The sequence below is a fragment of the Cricetulus griseus genome, chromosome 6, assembly GCF_003668045.3.
Source record: "Cricetulus griseus strain 17A/GY chromosome 6, alternate assembly CriGri-PICRH-1.0, whole genome shotgun sequence".
Lineage (NCBI taxonomy): Eukaryota > Metazoa > Chordata > Mammalia > Rodentia > Cricetidae > Cricetulus > Cricetulus griseus.
In genome coordinates this window covers 132,487,939-132,504,944 of record NC_048599.1, presented here as the reverse complement: position 1 = coordinate 132,504,944, position 17,006 = coordinate 132,487,939, and the positions used below count along the sequence as shown (strand labels likewise).

Below are 17,006 nucleotides of genomic sequence, written 5' to 3'. Positions count from 1 at the left end.
AGATGAGAGAGGTTGCTTAGCTTTGAGTCTACTTTTACAGAGAGAACTATAAAACGCCAGAAGCACATTGGCAGTGTGATTGTCAGGTCATCTTATAGCATGCTTCAATTTTCAATGTCAAAAATAAATAAATGTTTTATTCTTTTAAAAGCAAAGCAACAAAATGAAAAGCCTTTATTTACTTGGGCCATAAGCAATAAACAGCTAAGATTAATTTGCACAATACTGCAACTGAAACCACATGTGGGATTATCACACTGTAGCCCAGAAGAGTTGGATTTTCATGGAGCCAGGAGAGGTAATTCCTCCACAATGGTGTTGAATACTATAAATTCCTACAAATTAGCTTGTACATCTAAGATCTGAAGAAATAACCTAAGTTTATTACCAATTCTTTCAAATTTATGAAAAGTACATTTAGTTCATGAAGGACTTAAGAATTAACAAAGAAATAAAATAAGGAGACTTAGGGAAAAACCTCTCACACTAAGAACAGGGTGACCTGACTTAGAAATCTAACCAAGGTCACAATGACCTGAGTCCCTGGAATTTCCTAGCTGGCAGCAATAACTCCCTTACAAGGCCACAAGACAACCTAACTAAATACCAAGAATTCCCAGAGGGCCACCCTGCCCTGGGGTCATGAAGATAAGAACAGACTATCCCACTGAGTCAGGAGACCATCCAGCCCCAAAGATAAGAGACCTCTCAAGAACCTGTGACTCTGGTCACCACCCTAACCCCTAAAAGCCTATGGTTGTCTCCTATAAAAGAAGCCTGCTTTTGAGGAACAGGGCTTCCTTTGTCTGTTGGACTGGGAGGCCCGTTTGTGCAAACGTCCCACAATAAACTTAACTCTTGTTTTTACATCAGCTGGACTGGACATTGAGTGTTTTTGGGGGGACCGTCAGATTTGTGGAGACTCCTCGATCCAAGGGTCTTTCATTTGGAGATCCCACTGAGATCAGGACTCCCCCAGACTCAATTTCACAGCCAGTTGGAGGTAAGACAGTCTATGTGTGTATGTGTTTTGTTTGATGTTTGGTATTTGGTAAGGACCATAGAGGGAGATAGACGTATTCCGAGAATCATGGTTCTGCTCTGAACAGACGTGTTCCGAGGAAGTTCGTGGTTCGGCCAGGAAGAAAGTCTGAGGGTCATTTGGAGGAGGGAGAAGAGACAACGTCTCACTTCTCTGGGGAGGCGGCTGGACCCAGACTTTGCTTCCCTTCCGCTTTGTAGCTTGTTTTTTGGATACTGGTTTGGTGCCACCTGTCTAGTGTGGTTTGTCTTGTCTTTTATATTTTGTTTTATTGTACTTGTCATTTGTGTCAATCTCTGCTTCTCCCCATGGGTCAGCAACTAACTACCCCCTTAAGTTTGACTTTAGGTCACTGGCAAGACGTTTTTTAACCGAGCGCACAATGAATCAGTAGAGATCCGGAAGAAAAAATGGCGTACTCTCTGTTTCTCAGAATGCCTGCTCTCAATACAGGCTGGCCAAGAGACGGTACCTTTGACCTCACTACTATCTTGCAGGTCAAAACTCGTGTTTTCCAGCCAGGATCGGAGGGCTACCCCGACCAGGTACCCTGTGTTGCCACCTGGGAGAGCCTGAGCCATGATCCTCCTCCCTGGGTCAGGCCCTTCTTCCCACCCCCTCCTTCGGGCCCCCACCCGACATCTCTGCCTTTGCCTGTTCCACTCATCCCTACTCCTTCTGCACCCCCTTCAACTTCTTCCCTGTTCCCTTTGACAGAGCTCCGGTCTCCCAACCCTAGGCCCAAAGCCCCTACTGTCTTGCCCGATATACAGGAGGATCTCCTCCTCCTGGACCCCCCTCCTCCTTACCCTAATGCTGAGCAGGCAGCACCCCAGCTCCCAGCACCTGACAAGAGCCCCCCACCGCCCCCAGGGCCCCTTTGCCACCGCCCACCCGACTTTGATCTCGAAGAGACAGGACACTGGAGGGGCCTGACAGCTCCGGGATCTCCCAGGTCTTTCCCCTCAGGTCGATGGGGGAGGGGCGTTAACAATACTGGCCTTTCTCCTCTTCGGACCTTTATAATTGGAAGACACATAACCCCCCCCCTTTTCACAGGACCCTCAGGCCTTGACAGGTCTTATTGAATCTATCCTCGTCACCCACCAGCCCACCTAGGATGACTGCCAACAGCTCCTGCAGACTCTCCTCACAACCGAGGAAAGACAATGGGTACTCCTAGAGGCCCAGAAGAATGTCCAGGGGCGAGATGGCAGACCCACCCAGATCCCCAATGAAATAGATGAAGTCTTTCCCTTGATCAGACGACAGATTGGGAAGTCAACACAGCAGCTCATAGGGAGCGTCACCGTCTTTATCGCCAGACTCTGTTGGCGGGTCTCAAAGGGGCAGGAAGGTGCCCCACAAATTTGGCGCAGGTACGTGCAGTAGTTCAGGGCTTGGAAGAAACCCCCGCAGGGTTTCTAGAGCTTTTGATGGAAGCCTACAGAATGTACACCCCCTGTGACCCCCAGGCTCAGGATAGGGAGGCCGATATAATCATGTCATTCATTGGACAATCGGTGCCCTACATACGTACAAAACTACAGTGCCTTGAGGGGCTACAGGGGTACACCCTTTGAGACTTAGTAAAGGAAGCAGAAAAGATTTTTCAATAAGAGAGAGACTCCAGAAGAAAAAGAAGAAAGATTACAAAAGTTGTAGGAGGACAGGGAAAATGCAAGAGACAAAAAGTGAAACCAAGACCTGGCTAAAATTTTGACCACTGTAGTTCAGAGATCAGAACATAGGCCAGGTCAGACAGGGAACCTGGGTGACAAAAGGAGAACAAGAGTGGAGAGAGACCAGTGTGCTTATTGCAAGGAAAAGGGACATTGGGTCAAAGATTCCCGGAAGAATCCAAGGCAGAAGCCCATCCCCATTCTCTCTCTGGAAAAGGCAGATTAGGCCAGTCAGGGCCAGGTGCCTCCCCCTGATCCCGGGATAACTTTTAACATTGGGGCGCAACCCGTAACTTTCTTGGTAGACACGGGAGCTCAGCACTCAGTCCTGACTCAGACCCAGGGACCCCTGAGCACCCAGACCACCTGGGTCCAGGGTGCCACCAGAGGAAAGCTACACCAATAGACAACTGAACGTAAGGTCCACCTGAGCACTGGACATGTAACTCACTCTTTCTTGCTGGTGCCCGAATGTCCTTACCACTTATTAGGGAGAAACCTCCTCTCTAAAGTGGGAGCCCACATTCACTTCCACCAGAAGGGGCCACCATCACAGGAGAGGGAAGATAACCCCTCCAAGTATTGATCTTAAGGCTCGAGGATGAATATAGACTTCTAGAGGATCCCTCACCCCCCTCGCCAACCATGGAGTCTAGCTGGTTAGAAAAATATCCCCAAGCCTGGGCAGAAACAGCAGGCATGGGGTTGGCTAAAAATCAGCCTCCTTTAATTATCAACCTCAAGCCCTCAGCCACCCCAGTGGCCATTAAACAATATCCTTTGAGCCCAGAGGCCCGGGAAGGAATCAAGCCACATATTAATAAACTATTACAACAAGGTATCCTTAGGCCCTGTCACAGCCCTTGGAATACCCCCCTTCTCCCCATAAAGAAACCAGGTACGGGAGAGTACAGGCCCATTCAAGACCTGCGGGAGGTCAACCGGAGTACTGAGGACATACATCCGACAGTGTCCAATCCTTATAACTTGCTGAGCATGTTGCCTCCGAGCCACATCTGGTACATGGTGCTAGATCTTAAGGATGCATTCTTTTGCCTCAGACTGAGTCCCCAGAGCCAGCCCATGTTCGCGTACGAATGGAAGGACCCCGAGACTGGGTTTTCTGGCCAGCTCACTTGGACATGGCTCCCCCAGGGGTTCAAGAACTCACCAACCCTCTTCGATGAGGCCCTACACCAAGACCTAGCAGACTTCCGGATCCATAATCCTAACCTGATCCTGCTTCAATACGTAGATGACCTCCTCCTGGCAGCAGAATCTGAACAAGACTGCCTCTAAGGTACCGGGGCCTTACTGCAAAAGCTGGGGGAACTGGGGTACAGAGCTTCAGCAAAGAAAGCCCAAGTTTGCAGGGAGCAGGTCACCTTCTTAGGATACCGGCTCCAGGGTAGCCAGAGATGGCTAACAGAAAGCCGTAAGCAAGCTGTGGCCCTGATTCCACCACCCAAGAGCTCCCAGGAAGTTCGGGAATTCCTGGGCAGCGTGGGGTTCTGCCGTCTTTGGATCCCGGGTTTTGCGGAGCTGGCAGCCCCACTGTATCCTCTTACTAAAGCTAGCACCCCTTTTACATGGACAGAGGAGCATCAGAAGGCCTTTGATGGCATCAAAAAGGCCTTACTGTCTGCCCCTGCACTAAGCCTCCCCAACATAAACAATGCTTTAACCCTTTATGTGGATGAAAAAGCTGGGATGGCAAAAGGAGTCTTAACACAACAGCAGCTCAGACCCTGGAAGAGACCTGTAGCATACTTCTCTTGAAGGGACCAGCTCCCCTTTCGGCAGTCATATCTGTAGGGAGCCGTTCCTGCATTCTCCATTACAATGATGGTGCCTGCAGACACCAAATGTAAATTACTTCACAGGCGCTGGGTAATTTCCATTCCTTTGATCTCTGCCTATCCCGTGGCTCATTTGGCCTGAGGAGCTGAAGCCATTCATAGGGTAACACGTCCCAGGAGGCTGCTTGCCAGCCTTTATTAAGGAACGGGATTCTTGGTTCAGAGTCTCCGCTCTGGTAAGCTTATGCTCTCCCCTCTCAAGATGCATTAAAGCTTTTCTGCAGAAGGATCCGAGTGTCCTGCGTGTATTTCTTGCCGGCGAGAACATACAGCGCGCGGGACATCTGGTGCCGAAACCCGGGAAACTTGTTAACATCTCCGGCATTGCGGAGACCCCTCTAACGGGGCGGATTCAGAACTGCAGGGTGGTAAGTTCGGAGAGGTATGCCTTATTCTGACACCTTCTTTTTTGACTTTGCTTTTAATTTGTCACCACTATGGGATGGAAAAGCCTTAATTCTAGTCTTTATTCTAATTTTGTTCACATTGGTCTTATATTATGCCCACCGTGGCTGGTGTTCCAGTTCGAGACCAAGCTTACCCCAGGTAGCCTCCAGCATAATGAGCTCTTCAAAACAGAGAGACCTAATTAAAAACTGTTTAGAGATTGAGGCTTGCCGTCCCATGATAGCAGAGAGTCAAAAAATGCTTAAAGAGGTACAGGATAATATATCAGAAACCGAACGAGATGAGAGAATAGGAGCTCGAAAAAGGAAGGACATGTCCAAGGAAAAAGGCCCTCCCCAGGATATAAAAAAAGGGGGAGAGAAAATAGGGAATAACCGGTCACACCCCGGTAAATTTAAGAGAAATAAAGACTCAAAACCTAGCCTCTGCCCTACAACGAAACTAGAGGCCTTGGAGCTGAGCAGCTCAGACTCTGAGATTTTAGACTCTAGCAAGGAAGCAGAGCTAGAGGAGGAGGCAGCACGATATAAAGAGGACAGATACCACCCCGATAGATATCGGCTGCCAAAAGTGAAAGCAAATATGAGGCCATCGCCTGTTAATCCAGCGGGTGTACTTCCATCAGCACCCCCATTATTTGGTACTGACTCTTTTTTACCATTAGAGGAGCGAAGGAAATTGCAGATGGCTTTCCCAGTCTTTGAAAATGAGGGGGCAAGAGTACATGCTCCTGTAGACTATAATCAGATTAAAGAATTGGCTGAATCAGTCCGGAAGTATGGGGTCAATGCCATTTTTAAAACAATACAAGTAGAAAGACTAGCAAACTATGCTATGACAACCACTGATTGGGAGACAACAGTAAAGGCAGTGCTCCCCAATATGGGACAATATATGGAGTGGAAGGCTCTTTTTTATGATGCAGCCCAGGCACAGGCAAAGGCCAATGTCACAGCAGAAAATGAAAATCAGAGACAATGGACCTTTGAAATGCTGACAGGACAGGGGCCACATGCCCTCAATCAAACTAATTACATTTGGGGCGTATATGCCCAGATATCAGCTGCCGCCATTAAAGCATGGAAGGCATTGACAAAAAGGGATGAATCAGGTGGACATCTTACAAAGATAGTCCAGGGGCCCCAGGAGCCATTCTCAGACTTTGTGGCCAGAATGACAGAGGCCGCTAGCCGGATATTCGGTGATGCAGAACAAGCCATGCCTCTGATTGAACAATTAGTCTTTGAACAAGCAACTCAAGAATGCCGAGCAGCCATAGCCCCCCGGAAAAGTAAAGGTTTACAGGACTGGTTAAAGATCTGCAGAGAACTCGGAGGGCCACTTACTAATGCAGGCTTGGCCGCAGCCATCTTACAAACCCAAAGGCGCCAAAATATGTCTGCCTGCTTTAACTGTGGAAAAACAGGGCACCTTAAAAAGGACTGTAGAGCCCCTGAAAGGACTAGAGAAGTGGAGTTGTGCAGGCTCTGTGGAAAAGGTTATCATAGGGCCAGCAAATGCAAATCTGTGCGGGACATAAAAGGTAGGCTTTTACCCCCTAGGGAGGAACCTAAAGCGTCCCAACCAAAAAACGGGCCGCGGGGCCCATGGTCCCAGGGCCCTCAGAAATATGGGAACCAGTTCCGGAAAAGCAACTCAGAGAAGGAAGGGACTCCCGAGGACACTCCGGAGTGGACCTGTGTGCCACCTCCGACTTCTTATTAATGCCCCAAATGAATGTTCAGCCAGTCCCAATCCAGTCTCCGGGGCCTTTACCCCCCCGCTACCATTGGGCTTATTTTGGGCCGAGGTTCCTTGACCTTACAAGGACTCATTGTGTATCCTGGAATCGTAGATCCATATCATAAGGAAGAATTCCAGGTCCTCTGCTCCAGCCCTCGGGGCGTGTTCTCCATAAAGCAGGGAGATAAGATCGCACAATTAGTGCTATTGCCCTCCCCTGGGGATAGAGAGAATTGCACCTCCCGAAAAAGAGCCTTGGGCTCTACCGGTAATGATTCAGCATATCTGGCCATACCCCTAGATGAGAGACCAACTATGAAATTATTGGTTAATGGAAAAGAATTTGAGGGGATTACAGATACAGGGGCGGACAAAAGCATCATTTCATTGCATTGGTGGCCGAAATCCTGGCCTACTGTGATTTCATCTCATTCTCTTCAAGGCCTTGGATATCAATCCTCTCCAGCTGTTAGTGCTGCCGCCTTGGTCTGGCGGAGCACTGAGGGCAGGCAGGGACGCTTTACCCCTTATATTTTGCCCCTCCCAGTAAATCTGTGGGGGCGAGATGTGTTACAAGCCATGGGCATGACCCTGACCAATGAGTATTAAATGGTAAAATGGAAAGATATCTTAACTGGTCTTTGGAGAGGCCCGGATCCTATTCTCATAAGATCCAGGGGAGCGATATGTGTTTTTCCACAGGATGAAGAAAATCCTCTGTGGATCCCAGAAAGACTCACCCAAAGAGCCCCTTCGGACCTTCAAAAGTCGGAACTCCACCCTCTCCCCGGGAGTTGAGAGCCGCTATTGTTATCCAGATTAACTCCTGTCCTTGACGGAGAGAAAGGGGTGGGGGTGGGATTGTTTGATGCAGCCATTTGCGGATTGGTGTTACTTCTCTGGCTGGTATGTAAGTTCTAGGCTCAAAACTAAGAGAGGCAAGATGGTTATCGCCCAAGCGTTTATTTGGCTAACTATGCTTAAGCAATAGGCCGCCGGCCAGACAGCTCTTGCACACCCGGAGCCTAGGCTCATTGCACAGGGTAGAGTGTCTGGTTTGAGCAGCCCATGAGGGTGTTGAGCAAAGGCATCGCACAGAGTTGCCTAGTATGCAGGCTTCTCTGGGAGGCATGTTGTCCTGCATAAGGGTTGCCTGCCCGAGCCTCCCTTTCCCAGAAAAACGGCAGAGGACAGGTCGAGAGCGCTTCGGGTCAAGCTAACAGCCTGATGGCGACTCTTGTACACAGTCTTAATGTTTGATTTGGGAAGGTACAACCTCTGCCTCTATCCCTCAACATATGGGTGACCTATTTGCTTGTAAAAATATAAAGCCTTATCATTAATTAATAAAAAAAGGGGGATATGTAGGGAGCCGTTCCTGCATTCTCCATTACAATGATGGTGCCTGCAGACACCAAATGTAAATTACTTCACAGGCGCTGGGTAATTTCCATTCCTTTGATCTCTGCCTATCCCGTGGCTCATTTGGCCTGAGGAGCTGAAGCCATTCATAGGGTAACACGTCCCAGGCGGCTGCTTGCCAGCCTTTATTAAGGAACGGGATTCTTGGTTCAGAGTCTCTGCTCTGGTAAGTTTATGCTCTCCCCTCTCAAGATGCATTAAAGCTTTTCTGCAGAAGGATCCGAGTGTCCTGCGTGTATTTCTTGCCGGCGAGAACATACAGCGCGGGACACATATCGGCCGAACACGTGCTTCTATGATCTTGTCCTAGACACTAGAAAGTCAAATGCCTGCCTCATGACAAGGAACCAATCAGAAGTTAGCTGGTGGCGCTATGCTTAACGACCCTGGGTGTGCTTTATGGACAAGTGCACAGCAATGAAGCACAAAGCATAGCAACCACCCTGGGAGGGCCTATGGGCCATAACAACCAGTTGGCCAATCAACACAGGACAAGCCCTCCAAGCCTGGGGGCACACCAATCGTGAGCCTGTGCATACCTATAAGATCTCTCGGGAGGCCCTAGGAGCTGTCTTTGCTAGCCATCCGCCATGGTGGGTGGGTGAAAGACCCGAGCTAACATGGGGTTAGCTCGTTAAATTACAATAAAGCCTCATGCAGTTTGCGCAAGCTCTCAAATCTGCCTGGTGATTGGGGTGACCTGGCTCATGGCCTGGGAGCCCGGATACCTGAGTTTTCCGTGGTGTCTAACACTCTAAGAAACTGGACTATGTGGCCATGGCCTGCCCCCCCTGCCTCTGGATGGTGGCTGCTGTGGCGGTTCTGACCAAGGACGCAGACAGATTACTCAGGGTCAGCCACTCACAGTGATAGCCCCCCATGCGATTGAGGCAGTGGTCCGACAACCCCTGATCTATGGCTTTCAAATGCACAAATGACACATTACCAGGCTCTGCTCCTCAACCCAGACAGACTTCGATTCGGGGCAGCAACATCCTTAAACCCGGCCACCCTCCTTCCGGATTCGGATGCAGAAACCACTCTGCCCCATGACTGCTGCCTGATCCTGGCTGAGACCTTCAGAGTCCGAGAAGACTTGATGGATCAACCGCTACCAGGAGCCGAGCACACCTAGTTCACGGACGGGAGCAGTGTTCTGCAAGACGGTATGGGAAAGGCAGGGGCGGCGGTGGTGGATGGGCAGACTACAATATGGGCCAGTGCCTTGCCACCAGGAACCTCAGCCCAGAGAGCAGAGCTGATTGCTCTGACCCAAGCACTCAAAATGGCTGAAGGCCATAGAGTCAATATCTATACAGACAGCCGCTATGCCTTTGCTACAGCCCATGTACATGGAGAAATTTATTAGAGACGGGGACTTTTGATTTCAGCAGGAAAAGATATTAAAAATAAGACTGAGATCCTAGAGCTCTTGCAGGCTCTTTCTCTGCCATGAAGATTGAGCATTATACACTGCCCCAGACACCAGAAGGGAAATGACCCAGTGGCTAGAGGGAACCGAATGGCCGATGAAGAGGCCAGAAAAGCAGCCTTGGGGCCACAAGTCCTCTCCCTAAAGACCTCTGATCCAACCCCGTGTCAAGGATTCGAATACACGGACAGCGACTTAGAAACAGTCCAGAGTCTGGGGGCCAACTATGACCAGGAGGCAAACGTCTGGCGCTACCAAGGAAAAATTCCTCAGGGGGTCGCTAAGGAACTTTTGTCGCAACTACATCGATGGACCCATCTCGGGCACAAAAAGCTAAAAATCCTTCTAAAACAGGAAGAACAAACCTACTATATCCACAACCCCAATGCCCTCATCCAACAGATCACCAGCACCTGTGCCCCTTGTGCAAAGGTGAATAAGGACGGCTCAAGCTGCCTGAGGGAACCAGGGTTAGAGGAGAATGGCCAGGGACCAACTGGGAAGTTGATTTCACCGAAAGAAATCAGAACCAGTAGCTTTGGGAACAGGTACCTCCTGGTTTTTATAGACACCTTTTCAGGATGGACTGAGGGTTTTCCTACTAAGCATGAGACCGCCTGAGTGGTGGTCAAGAAGATTCTTGAAGAGATCTTCCCGAGGTTTGGACTGCCTAAGGTAATAGGGTCCGATAACGGACCTGCCTTTGTCTCCCAGGTAAGTCAGCTGGTGGCCAAAACATTGGGGATCAATTGAAAATTACATTGTGCATACCGACCCCAAAGTTCAGGTCGGGTAGAACGGGCAAACTGAACAATTAAAGAGACCCTGACCAAATTAGCCTTAGAGACTGGCACTAAAGACTGGGTGTAGCTCCTGCCCATGGCCCTATTTCAGGTTCAAAATAGCCCCTCAGTGCATGGGCTCACACCTTTTGAGATTTTGTTTGGAGGCCCCCCACCCATTATGGATGTGCTCCCCGCTGATCCTAACCATTCCGTTGACTCACCATCCCTCCAGGCCCGACTATGCGCACTCCAGATTATTCAAAACCAGATCTGGAAACCATCTGCTGCAGTATACCAGGCCAGAAACCCTGCTGTACCTCACCCATTCCAGATTGGGGACTCCATATACATCAGATGCCACCAGTCTAAGACCCTGGAGCCTTGCTGGAAGGGTGCTTCTGACCACTCCCACAGCACTCAAGGTGGACGGGATCACAGCATGGGTCCACACCTCACATGCCAAGAAGGCTAACACCAATGAGAATTGGGCGACGAACTGGGAGACCCCAGAATGGAAGCTGCAGCGTACTCAAAACTGGCTCAAGATAAGACTTTTATGCAATGTTTGATTATTTCACTATGCTCGATGTTTTTCCATTTCTCAGTCCTAGTTAAAGGAGCCCCACATGCCCCCCAGCAGCTAACCTGGCAGGTGATTTCCCAGACAGAGGAAGTCGTCTGGTCAGTCACTAGCCTCCAGTCCCCCTGTACTTGATGGCTTACACTCACCCCTGATTTTTGTCACCTAGCCCAGGTCTAGAAACCTGGGATATCCCGACTATAGGGGCAGATCAGATGACAGCCAACATGGGTAGAGGAAACTGCGGATTTGGCTGCAGCAATAAGATAACACAGTGCGAGCAGGCTGGATTTGATTTCTATGTGTGTCCCCTGGAGGGGCAGCCCCGGAGCTCAGAGTGTGGAGGTTATAATGAATATTTCTGTGCTAAAAGGGGTTGCGAAACTACCAGGGATGCTTACTGGAAACCCAGCTCCTCCTGAGATCTGATAACTGTCAAGCGGAGCTACTCGAAATCCCTCCAATGTAGTTTTGGAGACTGGGAGCGAACTTGCAAAGGAGCTCTTTGCCTCCCTCTGAAAATCAGCTTCACTGACCGTGGGAAGGCAACCTATGTGGCCTGGCTAACCGAGAAAACTTGGGGTTTAAGATGGCACATGAAAGGAACAGATAGAGGAGTCATATTCAAGGTCTGGTTGCTGATACAGAGTCCTACCCCACGGGCGATAGGGCCTAACCCAGTCCTTAGAAACCCGGGAACCCCAAAGCTACCCCAACCCAGAGCTCCGGCTTGGGTCATTACCCAGGTTCCAACCGACACCAGGCCCTCCCTCGCCACTGCCTCCCAGGTAGAAAATATTCCATCTACTGGACATCAAATTTTTAATCTGGTCAGGGGAGCCTTCTCTGCCCTTAACCAAACCAGGCCAGATATGACTAACCCTTGCTGGCTATGCCTTGCTTCTGCAACCCCCTACTACGAGGGCATAGCCACCCTAGGGACATTTAATAACACCACTGATTCATCTCAATGTGATTGGAAAGCACATCTTAAACTAACCCTTACTCAAGTCTCAGGAATGGGTACCTGCCTAGGCCCTGTTTCCCAGTCTCACCAAGACCTTTGTAACCACACCTTCCCGAAGCCTACAAAACCCACCTACCTGATACCTAGTCCAGGCCTATGGCGGGCCTGCAATACTGGGCTCACCCCTTGTATACATACAGGAGCCCTCAACCAAACCAAAGACTTCTGTGTGCTGGTCCAATTGATGCCCTGTGTATTGTAGCATCCTCAGCGGGCTATCTGGAGGATGTGTACGGTTCTCATCAGACCCGATATCAAAGGGAACCAGTGTCCATAACCCTAGCTGTTCTGTTAGGGATTGGTACAGGGACCGAGGCCCTTGTCCAAGGACCACAACAGTACAGTGAGCTCAAAAATGCAATGATGGCAGATTTAAAGGAATTAGAAAAGTCAATAACCAGGCTGGAGGAATCACTGGCCTCCCTGGCAGAATTGGCCCTCCAAAACCAGAGAGGGCTAGACCTATTGTTTCTAAAAGAAGGAGGACTCAGTGTTGCCCTCACAGAGGAATGCTGCTTCTATGTAAACCACTCAGGAGTAATTAGGGACTCCATGGCAAAACTCAGAGAGAGAGATTAGCTAAAAGACAGAGGGAGACCGAGGCTCAACAAGGATGGTTCAATAGGACCCCATGGTTGACTACCCTAATTTCCACCCTGGTAGGACCCCTCTTCATACTCCTCTTACTCTTGACATTTGGCCCTTGTCTCCTCACTAGGCTCCTACAGTTTATACGTGAAAGGTTATCCATCACTCAAGCCCTCATCCTAACTCAGCAATACCACACTGTGCCAAGTGCTGAAGTCTAACCCAAATCTGTAAGTTTTTTGTTAGGACTCAAGAACACATCTGAGTATCAGCTGCTGACTACAGCCTGCTCCGAAGGACCATGAGCCCCAGACATGCTGAGAATATAAACCAGTCGTGCGGATGCAGACACTCCTGTCTCTTCAACAGTTTGTCAACCAGTTGCTTCTCCACTGCCTAAATCCCCTTTTCTTTTGACTAACATTTAAGTTTTTTTATTTTATTTTTTAGACCCCTAATGACACCCCAAAGTCAACAGGAAGTAGCATGAGAAATATGTCGCCCATTTCCCTGGTCGAAATGCTAAATCAAAAGAACTCCCTAAGATGGGGGACAAGATAAAATTGTCCACTAGTAACCCAAGAATGGGTTACCTAAAAGAAAAAAATGGGGGGAATGAAGGACTTAAGAATTAACAAAGAAATAAAATAAGGAGACTTAGGGAAAAAACCTCTCACACTAAGAACAGGGTGACCTGACTTAGAAATCTAACCAAGGTCACAATGACCTGAGTCCCTGGAATTTCCTAGCTGGCAGCAATAACTCCCTTACAAGGCCACAAGACAACCTAACTAAATACCAAGAATTCCCAGAGGGCCACCCTGCCCTGGGGTCATGAAGATAAGAACAGACTATCCCACTGAGTCAGGAGACCATCCAGCCCCAAAGATAAGAGACCTCCAAAGAACCTGTGACCCTGGTCACCACCCTAACCCCTAAAAGTCTATGGTTTTCTCCTATAAAAGAAGCCTGCTTTTGAGGAACAGGGCTTCCTTTGTCTGTTGGACTGGGAAGCCCGTTTGTGCAAATGTCCCACAATAAACTTAACTCTTGTTTTTACATCAGCTGGACTGGACATTGAGTGTTTTGGGGGGGACTGTCCGATTTGTGGAGACTCCTCGATCCTAGAGTCTTTCATTACAAGCATAAAAATATAAAACATGCTTCAAAGCTAAGGTAGCAAATAATGCAAGCAATGAGCTCAATGTCCAAACTAAAAAGGTAATGAAAATTATCTTATATATTTTTCTGCTCAGAAATGTGAAAATATTTTATGCAGCTTCCAGATGCCCCATATGTTTTTCATGATTATGGAATAAATATGAGAAACTTTAAAGGACACTCAGGTACCCTTTCCTTTCTGTGTTCGCAATATGCACAGCATTAAATTGCATATTCAACTTTTAGTATCATCCAGATTTCAGAAATTTAGAATTATTTCATAATATTTGGGGGCATATATAACTTAAACCATAAGAAATAATAAACTATTGACTAGAATTCATCAGGATACAGAATGCTTTATAGATCTTTGCTAAATACATAAATGAATGGCAATACATATATTCCCATAGAATAAAAAATTTCCATATTCTGAAATAAATTAGCATTATTTAAAGTTTAAAATACATTCCTTTAATTTGAATACAACATTCTGAAAAGGAAGAAATAGCATTTGTACTTCGGTAATAGAAATCACAAAGATAAACTAATATGAATAGTTCCACATATCTTATTGGAAGAGCATAAAATTTTTTGTTTAATGACTGAACATATTTTTCAATTTCATTCTAAGAAAATATCCCCATCAGAGCTAATATGATACTGTTTCTTGAAGTTATATCTTTTAAAGATAATTCATAAAATAATCTTCAAACATTACTATTTTTCAAATTCAATGTCAAAAATAATCTATACATTTCATGGAACTGGTCAGTAATTAGTAACAGTCACAGAATATAAAACCCATACTGCATAGTTCTCATAGATGGTTACCTTGTATGTACATTCAATTTTATCTATTTATAGCTATAACAATATTTTAATTTGATTTTATATCAGTTGCATATTTAGGTGTCTAAATGAAGTTTCTGAGATGTAAAAATGCAAAATAATTAATCCTTGTTAAAATTACTTTGTTTAATAATGTCTTTATCTTTACTAATAAAAATTTAAGATTTTTATTTAAATCAATGCTTTTATTTAATTTACTTGAATAAGCTGAATTAAAATTTATTAAACAAATAAAAACAACTACCAAACACTACTACAACTTATATTTCTAGAGTAACTTACATTGGAAGTGAATATACTTAAATATTCAAATATGAATACAACTGCATTAATAACAATTTGTACTGTCAAGTCCAAGGGACTTTCTTTGAAGACCCAAACATTATCTTTTCTTTCCATTCATGATTCTTCCAGAGTTAGAAGTACTATGAATTATGTGTGTCACATAGAGTTTTTGATTAATTTTTGAATGAATGATACTTTGAGTTAGCAATGTGAAAGACAGAGCAACTATTGTCAATATAAATACAATGTGTGAGGACAGAGACAGATGTGGATACATGTGTGAGCATGGGAATAGATACAGGTACATGTCAGGGATCAGGAAAATTCCATTAGGAAATTTCCAGTGGTTCCAATAACTAGGAGTTCTGATCCGCATTGAATAGGAGATGCTAGCTAATTTGCTGTTGAATAGCATGGCCTCAGTGGGGAATGTCCCCTAGTTTGCATCTCTACAGAACTAAGCATTTGAATAGGCCTGCACCTGGGCAGAGGGTTAGGTGTGTAAGTAATAAGTGATGACAGAGAGTTAGGAAGCATGTTTAGGAAACAACCAGAAAGATGCTGAATAAAGAAGAGACTCTAGTTTTGCAGCGTGGAAAAAGATGGCAAGATGCCTGTGTTTGTTCTTTATAGCCATTGGGTTGCAAGGAGTTTCCAATTCCACGCAGGCCAAATGTCATGGCTATTATGGCTTGGGCCTGGGACATGTCGGGGCACGACAGGTACAGGTGTGAGTTCAAAAACATTATAGATGCTGGTGTGGTGCAGGGATTGAGATAAATTCAGGCATGTGTGCATGGGGTGCAAATATACACATGAGTCAGGGATAGATGCTGCAGTTACATGTATCATTTAAAATGTATGATATATGTCATGCATTTTTATGTTTGAGCGCATAGATGTAGAATCAGGTGTTAGACATGGATATATCTAGATATATGTCAGTTCATAGACACATGTAAACACAGATTTTAGAGCATACATAGGTGTAGACACAGGCATGATTGCATAGAATGATGGCAATAAAAATATGACTACACAGATGGATATATATGTGAGTATGCAGACAGATATAAAAGAATTTTATCATGAATAATGCCTTCCTCATTTTCATTTTAATTTACAGATATAACTGTGTTCAGTGAATATAATGCCTAGGAAAGAAAAGTTAAAGGTATATTACAACCTCCACTGAACAATAATTAAGACACATATGATATATAAAATTATTTGGCAACTCTGTATTAATAGCTCAATGCTATGGACCTTAGCAATTCAATCCCCAGCAAATGTTTATTTCCAGCAGGTGGTGGAATATGTTTACAGTACAAAACAATCTGTCAGCCTTATTTTTCTCTGATTCTGATTTTTTTTAAAAAAAACGGAAAACATAAATCTTGCCTTCTATAATCTTCCAGTACTGTTCATTTTTTAGTGTTCTGTCATTATGTGAATTTACAAGTACCTGCAACACATATGGATGGTGACAAGCATGGAATGGAAGCTATGTAATGAAGGAACCGGCTTCCCTTTTGGCAGCCATAACAGCCAAACACGTGCTTGCCATAAACCTGCCTTGGTCACGTAGAGGTCAGATGCCTGTCTCATGACAAGGAACCTTAGTCACTTAGAGGTCAGATGCCTGTCTTGTGACAAGGAACCAATCAGAAGTTAGCTGGTGGCGCTATGCTTTATGGCTCTGGGTGTGCTTTACGGACAAGCGCACGACAATGACGTAGAGAGCATAGCAACCACCCTGGGAGGGCCTATGGGCCATAACAACCAGTTGACCAATCAACACAGGGCAAGCCCTCCAAGCCTGGAGGCACACCAATCGTGAGCCTGTGCGTACCCCTAGACACTCCCCTTACGCTGCCCTATAAGATCTTTTGGGAGACCCAAGGAGCCGTCTTTTTCTAGCCGTCTGCCATGGCGGGTGGGTAAAAGACCCCAGCTAACATGGGGTTAGCTCGTAAAACTACAATAAAGCCTCATGCAGTTTGCATCAAGCTTTCGCCTCCATTCTGTGTTTGGGGTGGCCGCCGTCCTGGGCTAAGATTCTGGAAGCCTCAGCTTTCTGAGGGTCTTACAGTAACATTTTCTCCCCCACTGGAAGTAAAAAATGTTAGAGCCTACTCTC

At 46.5% G+C, this 17,006-nt stretch overlaps 1 protein-coding gene and 1 long non-coding RNA gene across 2 annotated transcripts in view; one reads left to right on the top strand and one right to left on the bottom strand.

The window, feature by feature from the left end:
- LOC100773941 (low-density lipoprotein receptor-related protein 1B) overlaps positions 1–17,006 on the bottom strand; it is a 1,050,824-nt gene that overhangs the window by 778,649 nt on the left and 255,169 nt on the right. The window lies entirely within an intron of this gene.
- LOC113836469 lies at positions 731–4,554 on the top strand. The gene is made up of 3 exons (XR_004770484.1): positions 731–1,997; positions 2,102–2,421; positions 3,616–4,554. It is a non-coding gene; the product is annotated as an uncharacterized LOC113836469 (long non-coding RNA).